Genomic DNA, 13,422 nt, shown 5'->3' with positions numbered 1-13,422 from the left:
CATAGAAAGATGATTTACTTTGTGAAGCATGTCAAAAGGGGGGGAATTAAAACCTCCTTTTCAAGCAAAAACTTTTTTTCAACCTCAAGACCACTTGAACTATTACATATTGATTTGTTTGGTCCAACTAGAATAGCATTTGCCAATGGAAAGAGATATATGGTTTGGTAGTAGTGGATGACTACTTAAGATGGACATGGGTTACATTCCTTGCTCACAAGAATGAGTCCTTTGAGGTCTTCTTTAAATTTTGTAAAAGAGTTCAAAATGAAAATGGAGTATGCATTACTTCAATCAAAAGGGATCATGGTGAAGAGTTTGAAAATGAGAGCTTTCATCTATTCTGTGAAGAAAATGGAATTTTTCATAACTTAACCGCTTCTAGAACACCTCAACAAAAGGTGTTGTTGAGAGAAAGAATAAATCATTGCAGGGAATGGCCAGGACCGTGCTCAATGACAACTCTACCCCCCAAACATTTATGGGCTGAAGCAGTGAACACTTCCTGTTATTTACAACATAAAATCTATATAAGACCCATTCTAAAAAAGACTCCTTATGAATTGTGGAAAGGACGAAAACCCAACATTTCATATTTCCATCCTTTTGGATGCTAGTGTTTTATTCTTAATACTAAGGACAACTTGGGAAAGTTTGATTATAAGAGTGATAATGGAACATTACTTGGGTACTTAGAAACATCCAAGGCATATAGAGTTTACAACTCTAGAACCTCAGCTGTGGAAGAAGCTATTCATGTAAGATTTAATGACATAAAGCCTGATATAGAAATGTCAAAACTTGATGGATCTTTTGCAGATATAAGACTGGACAAAGGCATTGGACCACTGATAGAACAACCTTCAGAAACAGACCCGTCCCATTCTAGAGATTTGATAAAGAAGTTGTAGTTTTGTAAGATTTTAGTGTGCGTTTCGGTGGTTATCGATTGTGGTGGAAACCAATATTATTAGAGTTGGTGTGATATGAAAAAAATTTTGCACTAGAGATTTGATAAAGAAGTTCAATTTATAATATTGTGGTGTGGGTTGTAGTGGTTGTCGATTGCGGTGTGGGTTGTGGTGGTTGCGGACATTCATTCCACCAACCCCTTTCTACAAACATTCGATAATTTTTAATTTGATTAATTTTGGTTATTAATGTTAATTATTCATTAATGAGAGAGCTAACCACCATCACAGGTCAATGTTTATAAACTGACAGTCATCGAAAGCAATTTAAAATCACCACTTTTTAGAATTAGGGAGACCAAATGTCTCAATGAAATTCTAGGAGAACTAAAATGACATATTCATCAAACTAGGAGGACCAAAATTGCATTTTAGCTTCATTAATAATATAAAAAAAATATTTACATATAATATATATATATATATATATATATATATATATATATATATATATATATATATACAATAAATATAATTAACTGAAAATGTATACAAATGTAAAAGTAACAAATATTTATGAAACTAGCTTGGATATCAATTTTTCATCATGATGCACGTGTATACTATTATTTACATAATAATTTAATATAATTGAAACCTCAATTGCCGAAAAGATATTGGAATATGAATTTTATACCAGATAGGTATTTGGCCTAAGTCGAATATCCATTATACCCAAGAAAACCTTTGGGACACCGAAGCACACCCTATGGTAGTGCTCGGGATTTAAACCTACTGAATACCCGAAGACTACAATTCCTCTATCTCATAGGATTACTCCTACGAGGTACCAAGTATTCAGCCTAAAGCTGAGTCCTCGAAACCATCTGTAATGTCAAGTACTCAGCCTAGTCAAGTATTGGGCATCGTCCATAGCATGAGGAATTCGGCCTGGGCGAATACTTGGTAGCCCTTGTAACATCAGGTATTTGACCAGGCCGAATACCTGGTATCCCTAATAATATAAGGAACTTGGCCTGGCCGAATACCTGGTATCCCTGATAATATAAGGAACTCGACTTGATCGAATACTTGATACCCCTTGTAGTAACATCAAGTATTCAGCCTGGCTGAGTACCTGATACCCCTGATAGTATCAGGTACTCGACCTGGCTGAATACTTGATACCCCTTACAATATCAAGTACTAAGCCTAGTTGAATATTAGGTACTCCTATTAAGTACTCATTCTGACCGAATAACGATTATGCAAAGGAAGATTACCTAGATTAACTGTTAAAGAATAATTAAGAGAGAGAATAGTTCCTTAATGATAATTATAGGGGCATTACCTAATGAGGAAACCTTGGGAAAGGACTCATAAATCCAAGGCCCACTAAGGTATGTATAAATAGTTGTGTGGATATCGAGGTAAGGATACTGTTGATTCTCATTTATTACCCTTATTTTATTGTTCTCGATTGCGACCTTACTTGAGGGTTAGAGTGCCTTTTGCAAGTACCTCACCTTCCAGCTTGACGAGTACCATTTGGAGAAGAAGAAAGATCATTTAGAGGATACAAGCAAAGAAAAAAGTTACCTGTCAACCCCCGTGTAGGTACATTTAGCATCCACCATAGGGCCCAAGTAAAATTACCCTACGACCCCAAGGAGAGTATGGTAGCTACTACCCATTCTATGGTAGAAACACAATCTTCACGATAGCCGACAGTCGGACAGCCCCAACCTGTTCGAGTTCCCTCCCCTTGTGAATGTATGTATACATGATTTTGATGATGCCAAAGGTAAGTGCTTCTCAAGTTTGATCCAAGTCAAGAATTCAGAAATTCAGAAAATAACTCCTAAGAGTCACAACTCTTTAGAAAATAACTCCAGAGAATCACATCTGTTCAAGAGATTTTTGAATGGTCATCAAATACATGTAAATAGGTGACTTGGGACACAAAATGTATGAGAGAGATATTCCAAGAGAACTTCATTTCCAAATGCTCTCTCAAAAGAAACTCTTGGGCAAACACTTGCAAATCCATTAAGAGTTCATCCATGGACTTCAATTGTAATATCTTTCTCTTCAAGAGAGAATTCATTTTCTTTCTTCTTATTCAAAGAGACTGATTAAGGGGCTGAGGGTCTCTTAAGTTGTATGGATTCCTGAACACAAGGGATGAGTTGTCCCTGTATGGTTTAGACTTTGTAAACGGATTTTTACAAAGGGAGTGGTGTGGAAGCAATGTATTCCAAGATTATTTTGATGATGCCAAAGAATCAAGAGTTAAGCAAATTCCAAAGTTTCAAGAATCAAGTTTTGAGAATCAAGATTCAAGATTCAAGAATCAAGATTCAAGAATAATCAAGATCAAGATTCAAGACTCAAGATTCAAGAATCAAGAGAAGACTCAATCAAGATAAGTATTCAAAAAGTTTTTCAAAACATTGATTGGCACAAGAAGTTTTCAAAAAATCATTACCAAAGAGTTTTACTCTCTGGTAATCGATTATCAGAAGGTAGTAATCGATTACCAGTAGCCAACATTGTTTTCAAAACTGATTTACAAAGCTATAATCGATTACCATAATCATGTAATCGATTACCAATGTTTTAAAACATTAGATTTCAAATTTCAAAAGTCACAACTAGTGATAAAACATTTTTAAATCATTTTAAACTTTTGTAATCGATTACACAATACTTGTAATCGATTACCAGAGCTTCTAAACATTTTGATTTTCAAAATTTAAATATGAAGAGTCACTTCTGTTGATGTGTAATCGATTACACCTTTATGGTAATCGATTACTAGTGACTGATTTCGAAAAATAAATTTCCAAAAGTCACAATTCTTAAAGTGACTTGTTTTTGAAGATTCTTTCAAAAGTCACAACTTTTAAGTGACTAGTTTTTTAAAGAGTCACAAATTTTAAAAGGTGACTAGTTTTAGAGAAATTACCAAGAGTCACAAACTTTAACTTGAGTCATCAAGTGATTATAAATATGTGACCATGGCATGAATTTCAAAAAATCTTTCAACACTTTCTACAGAACTTTCTAACTCATTTCTCTACATCTTTTCGACAAGTTTCATAACAGGGTTTTACAATCTGATTCATTTCTCTTCATCTTTCTAAAAGTTTTTGTTCAATACTTTCTCTTCCAAGAAAAGTTGTTCAAAAACTTGTGCTATTTTTTTCTTCATTCTCTTCTCCCTTTGCCAAATGAATAGAAGGACTAAACACCTGAATTCTTTTGTGTCTCTCTTCTCTCTTCCAAAAGATTCAAAGGACTAACCGCCTGAGAATTCTTTTGATTCTTCCCTTCCCCTTAAACAAAAGATTTCAAAGGACTAACCACCTGAGATATCTTTTGTTTCCCCTTACAAAGATTCAAAGGACTAACCGCCTGAGAATTCTTTGTCCCAACACATTGGAGGGTACATCCTTTGTGGCACAAGTAGAGGGTACATCTACTTGGGTTGTTATACTGAGAACAAGAGAGGGTACATCTCTTGTGGATCAGTTCAAGTGGAGGGTACATCCACTTGGTTGTTCAAAGGGAACAAGGGAGGGTACATCCCTTGTGGATCTTTGGCTTGTAAATGATTTTACAAGGTTCAAAGAAATCTCAAGAACCGTTGGTTGCTTGGGGACTGGATGTAGGCACGGATTGTGGCTGAACCAATATAAATCTTGTGTTTATCTTCTTCTTCCCTACACTTTTTAATTTCCACTGTGTACTTTTAATTTCCGTTTTTACTTTTGGTTAAGTTTTTGTTTATGTTCTTTACTTTCTTAACTTTGTAGTAAAAGCCTAATTGAATCTGGTAACATTAAGAAGGATAATTTGTAAGGATTCCTGAACACAAGGAATGGGTTGTCCTTATGTGGTTCAGACTTTGTAAATAGATTTTTACAAAGGGAGTGGAAAATCTCAAGTGGGTTGCTTGAGTACTGGACGTAGGCACGGACTTTGCCGAACTAGTATAAAAACTGTGTTTGCATTCTCTCTTCCCTTATCTCATTTATTTTGTTGCAATCAATTTTGTCTTTCATATTTAAAGAACATTATTAAATTGATTGCTGCTTCTTCTGCATTCTGAGCCTATCCCTCTTAAGTTATTGAGGCCGCTGGTCCAACAAGTGGTATCAGAGCATGATTCTTGTATAAAGTTTAAAAACTTCAAGAATATATATGGCGTCATCCAACTTTCCATTTCCTGAGGAAATTCTATCAATAGGCTCTTATGTTCAATGGTGAGGGTTATCATTATTGGAAAACCCGAATGCAGATCTTTAAAGAAACCATAGATTTAAAGATATGGGAAGCCATTAAATTTGATTCCTTTACTCCTACAATGATAGAGAGAAATGCAACTACATAAAAAAACTAGAGAAGAAAGAAGATGATGATGAAAGAAAGAAGAAGATTCCTCCTTAGCCCCAAAATGCTGAATGCGATCAATTTGGCCACATGAGATTCAATTGTCCTGTGATGATAGCAAAATTTTTCCAGTAATTATATCTGCCTCCCTTGATGATGAGCAAGAGGAGAAGCTGTTATCAGTTCTTAAGAAGCATAAGAAGGCTATAGGCTGGACCCTGGCGGACATTCCTGGTATTAGCCCTTCCACATGTATGCATCGGATAAATTTAGAGGATGGGGCTAAACCAGTAAGACAGCCACAGAGAAGACTCAACTCGGTGATTCTTGATGCAGTAAAGAAGGAGGTAACCAATCTTTTGCAAGCTGGAATCATTTATCCTATCTTCGATAGCCAATGGGTGAGTCCCGTCCAGGTAGTCCCGAAGAAAATCGGCCTCACCGTGATAAAAAATGAGAAAGAGGAGCTGATTCCTACTCGGGTGCAGAACAGTTGGAGAGTCTGTGATCGAGGCCGTACCCAAATCAAATAAACATGATAATGCAATAACTAGGAAGTGATCCTAGGTCGTTTCCCAATGAGCAATGATAAACCAAATGTTCATAATATACTTGCAGTAACAGTAACGATTGGGGGGGGGGGGTTTGTTCGTTTTGTGATTTAAGGAGCAGAACAAGTAAACTGGAATACGAAACTAATAATATTAAAAATGGGTTCTTTCCTCTAATTTAGAAGCCATTCTCTTATCCTGGGTTATGGAGAATTCGTCCCTAACAGTAACCACTTAATCCAACCCTATTTCAATTTACTAAGCGAAAATCAACCTAGGGTTGTCAATACGTGATTAGGCACCACATACAAGTTAGCCCTTCGTCCATTAAGCATGAATGCAAGTTAGGCTCAGAGGCAATTAATCGAACACGAAGCGTGCACTGATTAATGTTCACGAATTTGGGTTAACTGGTGAAGGGAAAACTGTCAGGGAACCATATTATAAACGAAACCTCAAAGAGAGTTGGGCTTCTTCCTCAGAAGGAAACAACACCAGAATAATTAGCCTTCCATAGATTCAAACAGAAAACGTAAATGAAACATGAAGCAGAAACGTAAATAACAGAAATGTAAATGAGACAGAAACAAAAATGAAAACAGAAACGTAAATGAAAGTAGAAGAAGAAACAAGAACGAAATTGTAATTAGAAGCAGGAAATGGGAAATTGCATTAAGAACGAAAACAGTAGCATTAGAACAAAAAGAACTTAAAACCCTAAACAAAGCTCTGAATAATGAATGGCATAACAGAATGCCTTGCACGAATCCCAAGGCTGCTATTTAAAAAGAGTCACTCAAAGTCACTGGGCCCTATTACAATACTCTGGCCCAAAACGAAATAAACACTAAACCACATAAAATAAAATTGCGAAATTTCCTAATAAAAAATTAACTAAGGTAAGCGCTGCTTTATTTGCCCTCTTCAAGTCCACAACCAAAATCCGGATTAATCCCAATGTTTCATTAATTCCTAAAATTAGATTAAAAACATCAAATTAGCTAAATGAGACCAAATAATAAAACTGCCTAATTAATTGACAATTAAGACCAATCAGTAATTAAAATGGTGCAAAAAGGGTTTAGAAAATAGAAGAAAATGATGGCACATCAAAACCCCCCATACTTAGCCTTTGGCACTCCTGGGCAAAATGAAACAAAGAAAAAAATCCAAGGATATCAAAGAGAGGCAAACGAAAACATTCACATATTTCTCAATGAACATCAAGGAATGAAAGGAATGGGTAACATCTAACATAAGGAGATCCGAAAAGTCAAGACATTCATGAAAATCATCCAAGCAACCCAATCATGGCAAAATAGTTAATCAGCTCAAGAATGAAAAGTGATAAAGCCTCACAAGATATACACTCTATCTCTCAAGTGTCTAGGCTACTATTTACCCTCAAAGCACCCATGAAAACAAACACCACATAAACTTGGCAAGATTCAAAAATTGACAATCAACCCATAAAGACAAGCACATGAGGATCAAAAGGTCTTTTAAGGTTGTAATGGGGCCAAGGAAAAGGTATGGAAACATATGGAATAAGTGGCTGAATCCCAAAGGAATAGAGGAGCAATGAGGAATAAGTGCATATGAAGAAAACATAAGAAAATAAAAAGAAGTAAAGATAAAATTTAAACATAAAGAGTAGAACCAAGAGTCTCATCATTCTTTTCTTATTCACTCAACTTTACTGTTTTTCTTTTTCTTTTTCGATTTTTTTTTTGCTCTTAGCCTTTTGAGAAACAACATCATATTCAACATGTCCAACATTTAACCAATATGCAATGTATATCAAGTATGGCTCAAAATATATCATGAAGCATGGCCAACAAAACATGTTATCCAATGAAACAAAAACCCCCACACTTATTCCCAAAACAATTCCAAAGCTCCAAAATTCCTTAAGGATATGGTGATATCATGGTTTTTCACTTAAGGCTTGTAGTGAGCTTCAAAACAAGGAAAGGGAAACAAGGCTCAAAAGGGCTATCAAAGGAATTAAGTCAAGGTAAGTCCATTTGGCTAGAAGCTTATAAGAACAAAATTGCCTCAATCATATCCAAATATGCATGTGAATTAGGAAGCATCAACAAGAATCAAGCCAAGGCTATTGTGCACGCAATCAATGGGGGCAAAACACACCAAATGATTATGATGATGGATGGCTCAAATTCTCACAAAGGCAAACTCATCACTTTCAAATTGAGCTTTCAAAACTATCATGACATGTAGAGGAGAATCAAGGATTTCAAGTCACAAAATGTCAAAATCTTTTATTTTCAAAAAAATTACCCATTTCTTGAACATATCCTATGATTCAAAGAAAAACATGCAAAGTCGTACATGCACATAGAATTGACCCAAAATATTAAACTAAAAATCCGACGAAACTAATCAACATTAACAAATTAACACAACTAACAAATTAACAAAACCAACAAAACTAACAAAAACCAAAGAACACTCCCCCCCATACTTAAACAACACATTGTCCTCAATGTAGCACAATTAAGAGATTAAAACAATTAAACCATCAAATAGAATTGGACAAGTGTAATAAAAGCAAAGAAGGAGATAGGAAAAGAAGAACTCCCTAAGTCATGGTGGAGGAAGAGTAGGGTGGAGTAAGGAAGTCTCTTCCACCACTACGTCCACTAAAGAAGGGTTCGTGAGGAATGGCTTAAGTCGATGTCCGTTGACCTTGAAGCTCTTGTTTGTGGAGTCGCTTTTGATCTCAACTGTACCATAAGGAAAAACATTAGTAACAACAAAAGGACCAATCCACTTAGACCTCAACTTACCACTCATGAGTCCAAGCCTAGAATTATACAATAACACTTTTTGCCCAACCATGAAGTCCTTCTTAACTATCATGCTATCATGGAACTTCTTGGTCTTTTCTTTGTAGAACTTGGAATTCTCGTAGGCTTCTAGGCGGATTTCATCTAACTTACTCAATTGCAACTTTCTTTCCTCACCAGCTTGATCCATAGAGAAGTTGCAAGTCTTCACTGCCCAGTATGCTTTGTGCTCAATTTCCACTGGAAGATGACATGCCTTTCCAAAGACAACCCGATAAGGAGACATTCCTATGGGTGCTTTGTAGGCAGTCCGATGTGTCCAGAGAGCATCATCAAGCCTGGTACTCCAATCTTTCCTGCTTGGCTGCACAATCTTCTCTAAAATTCTCTTGATCTCCCTGTTAGAAATTTCTGCCTGTCCATTGGTTTGGGGGTGGTATGGTGTGGATACCCTGTGTACCACCCCGTACTTTTTAAGCAGGGCATGCATTGTTCTGTTGCAAAAATGGGTTCCTTGATCACTAACAATTGCTTTAGGTACTCCAAACCTGCAAAACAGATTAGACCTGACAATATCTGCAACAACCTTAGCATCATTAGTTCTAGAGGGCTTGGCTTCCACCCATTTTGAAACATAGTCAACTGCAAGAAGAATGTAAACATAACCAAAAGAGACAGGAAAAAGGCCCATGAAATCTATACCCCAGACATCAAACACCTCACAGAATAGCATAGGTTGCTGAGGCATTTGTTGTCGCCATGTAAGTGTATTTCCTGCTCTCTGACACTGCTCACAAGTGCTGCAGATCTTCCACGCATCTTTAAAGATGGTGGGCCAATAAAAACCACAATCAAGCACTTTGCGAGCTGTCCTTTGAACACCCAGATGACCTCCCGGTGCGGAAGAATGACAGAACTGCAGGACTGAGTCAGTCTCATGATCTGGAATGCATCGTCTAATGACCTGATCACTGCACAATTTCCACAAGTAGGGGTCATCCCAAATAAAATGCTTAGCATCACTTTTAATTTTATCTTTTTGGGCCTTAGATGCTAAGGGAGGAAAAACAGAAGCAACCAAATAATTGACAATGTTAGCAAACCAGGGGGTAGAAAGAGAGTCAGAAATACTATACACTATATACAAATGATCATCCGAGAAATCATCCCGAATGGGTGAATTCGCATCCGATACGCGTTCGATCCGACTCAAATGATCAGCAACTAAATTTTTTGCTCCGCTCCTATCACGGATCTCCAAGTCAAACTCTTGAAGCCAGAGCATCCATCGGATCAACCTAGGCTTAGAATCAGCCTTCTTCAACAAGTACTTTAGAGCTGCATGGTCAGTATAAACAATGATGCGGGTACCAAGCAAATAAGATTGAAATTTTTCAAGAGCAAAAACTATGGCTAGTAGCTCTTTCTCAGTAGTAGTATAATTCGCTTGGGCAGCATCTAAAGTCCTAGAAGCATAATATATCACCCTGGGTAATTTATCAATTTTCTGAGCAAAGACAGCCCCCAATGCATAATTTGATGCATCACACATAAGCTCAAAAGGGGCTGTCCAATCGGGTGCCTGGATGATGGGGGTGGTAGTCAGCGCTCTTTTGAGGCAATCAAAAGCCTCTTTGCATCTGTCATTAAAGTCAAACTCCTTCTCCTTTTGCAACAAGTTGGACAGTGGAAGGGCTACTTTGCTAAAATCCCTTATAAAGCGCCTGTAAAATCCTGCATGACCAAAAAAAGATTGCACCTCTCGCACACAAGAGGGGTAAGACAATTGTGAAATAATAGAAATTTTTGCAGGATCTACTTCAATACCCTTATTGGAAATAATGTGGCCTAAAACTATACCTTGCTCAACCATAAAATGACATTTTTCAAAATTTAGAACAAGGTTAGTTTCAATGCATCTATTCAAAACTTTTTCCAAACTATCCAGACAACCATCAAAAGAGGATTCATACACAGTGAAATCATCCATGAACAACTCTATGCAATTTTCTAAGAAGTCACTGAAAATACTAATCATGCACCGCTGGAAGGTACCAGGGGCATTGCACAGGCCGAAAGGCATCCTCCTATAGGCAAAAGTGCCGAAGGGGCAGGTGAATGTGGTCTTTTCCTGATCCTCAGGAGCAATAGTAATTTGCATATAACCAGAAAAACCATCAAGGAAACAGTGTGAGATTTACCTACCAGGCGCTCAAGCATCTGGTAAATGAATGGTAGGGGAAAATGGTCCTTTTTGGTAACTTGGTTCAGCCTTCTATAGTCAATGCAGACTCTCCAACTGTTCTGCATCCGAGTAGGAATCAACTCCTCCTTCTCATTTTTTATCACTGTGAGGCCGGTCTTCTTCGGGACTACCTGGACGGGACTCACCCATTGGCTATCGGAGATAGGATAAATGATTCCAGCTTGCAAAAGCTTGGTTATCTCCTTCTTCACTACATCAAGAATCACCGGGTTGAGTCTTCTCTGTGGCTGTCTTACTGGTTTAGCTCCATCCTCTAAATTTATTCGATGCATACATGTGGATGGGCTAATACCAGGAATGTTCGCCAGGGTCCAGCCTATAGCCTTCTTATGCTTCTTGAGAACAGACAACAACTTCTCCTCTTGCTCATCAGTAAAGGAGGCAGATATAATCACTGGAAAACTTTTGCTATCATCCAAGTAAGCGTATTGTAAATTTGATGGCAGAGGCTTTAATTCTGGTGTGGTTGGCTGGGTAGTGGTAGAAGGAGATGGTTTCTCAGCCTGTACCTCATAAAGAAAGTCAGAGGTATGTGTACTTCCTGAAACATGGTTAGTCCTATCTGACTCTATAAAATCAATCTCAAGAGGTAAAACACCACCACCAGACATGCAATCAATATCACTTTCAGATTCACTTTCAGCATCAAATTCAGACATATGATCAAGTACAATTTCAGACTCAATGCATGAAGAGTGAGAGGTATGCAGATTAGAGTAAAGATCAGTCATGTATTCATCAACAACATGGTCAATTATTTCAGCACGAAATACAGAAAGATCTTCAGATGGGTATTTCATAGCATCCAAAATATTAAAATGAACAGTTATATCACCAAACTGCATGGATAATGTGCCTGCATAAACATCTATCTTAGTTCTAGCAGTTTTCATAAAGGGTCTGCCTAGAATGATGGGAACTGATCCTTGAGAAAATCCATCTTCCATATTCAAAATATAAAAATCAACAGGGAAAATCAGTTCACCAACTCTAACTAAGACTCTATGAAACCAACAGGGTAGGCAACACTTCTATTAGCTAAATGAATTACCACATCAGTTGACTGCAAAGGACCTAGAGATAGAGAATTAAAAATAGACAGAGGCATAACACTAACAGAAGCTCCTAAATCTAGCATGGCATTGTCAAACTTACTATTCCCTATAATACAAGGTATGCTGAATGTACCTGGATCTTTATATTTTTCAGGAATTTGGGGAACAGATTTACCAATCAGTGCAGAGACATTTCTGCCCATGCTAATTCGTTCACTTCCTTTAAGCTTTCTGTTATTAGTGCACAGCTCCTTCAAGAATTTGGCATATCTTGGAATTTGCTTTATTGCATCCAGTAGAGGTATGTTTACCTCTACTTTTCTGAATGTTTCTAAGATCTCTTTCTCTGCCTCTTCCATTTTTTTGTTGGAAACTACTCTTGGAGGGAATGGAAGAGGAGTAATGTGTTGCTTCTGCAAATCAGAATTATCAGTGGAAGATTCACCTACACATAAATTGTTAGGTAAATTTTTGTCGTTACCTTTTTCTGGAGTAGAGTGAAGTTTGGCAGGTTCATTTGCAGATGAGGAAGGTGTTACGGGTTGAGGTCCTTGACACTGCTTTCCCGACCTCAATGAAATGGCACTGACATTTTTGGGATTTTGGACAGCTTGGGAAGGAAGCTTGTCAGAATTCTGGGACTGTTGTTGATTCAATTGTGTAGCCAATTGTCCCATCTGATTGGTTAAGCTCTGAATGAAGGCTCTAGTCTCTTGTTGAAACTGCATGTTCTGCATAGTCATTTGCCTCACAAGTTCTTCGAGGGAAGGTTGTGGAGGAGCCTCAACTGTTGGTTGTTTCTGGGGCTGTTGCCGTTGTTGGATTGGTGGAGGAATGTATGGTCTGCTTGGGCCAGCAGCATTTTGGAAGGAACGAGCAGGCTGCTGTTGTTGTTGCTGAGGGCTAGACCATCTGAGATTAGGGTGATTCCTCCATCCAGGGTTGTATCTGTTGCTGGAGAGGTCATAATTGTTCTGCTGTGGTTGATTTTGCTGCTGAGGTTGAGGAGGTCTATTGTAAATATTAGCAGCATAAGCTTCGGGCTGCTCAATTGCTCCAGGTTGCTGCATGGAAGGGCAAAGGTCTGTATGGTGGTCAGCAGAGGAGCACAAACCACAGACCCTTGCAACATGTACAGATTTCTGGTTCAAGGCCAGTTGGGTTACCAAGTTAACCAATGCATCCAGTTTGCCTTCAAGCTTCTTAGTTTTAGATGATGCAGCTGAGTTTGTAGCTACCTCATGCACTCCTCTAATGACTATAGCATCATTTCTGGCGCTAAACTGCTAGGAGTTGGAAGCCATCTTCTCAATTAAATTTCTGGCTTCAGTAGGAGTCATGTCTTCAAGGGCTCCACCACTGGCAGCATCTATCATACTTCTCTCCATATTACTGAGTCCTTCATAAAATTTTTGGAGAAGCAGCTGCTCTGAA

The sequence above is a fragment of the Glycine max genome, chromosome 4 (assembly GCF_000004515.6).
Source record: "Glycine max cultivar Williams 82 chromosome 4, Glycine_max_v4.0, whole genome shotgun sequence".
NCBI classification, from domain to species: Eukaryota; Viridiplantae; Streptophyta; class Magnoliopsida; order Fabales; family Fabaceae; genus Glycine; species Glycine max.
The sequence above is the reverse complement of the archived record's forward strand: the minus strand, read 5'-3'. Positions refer to the sequence as shown.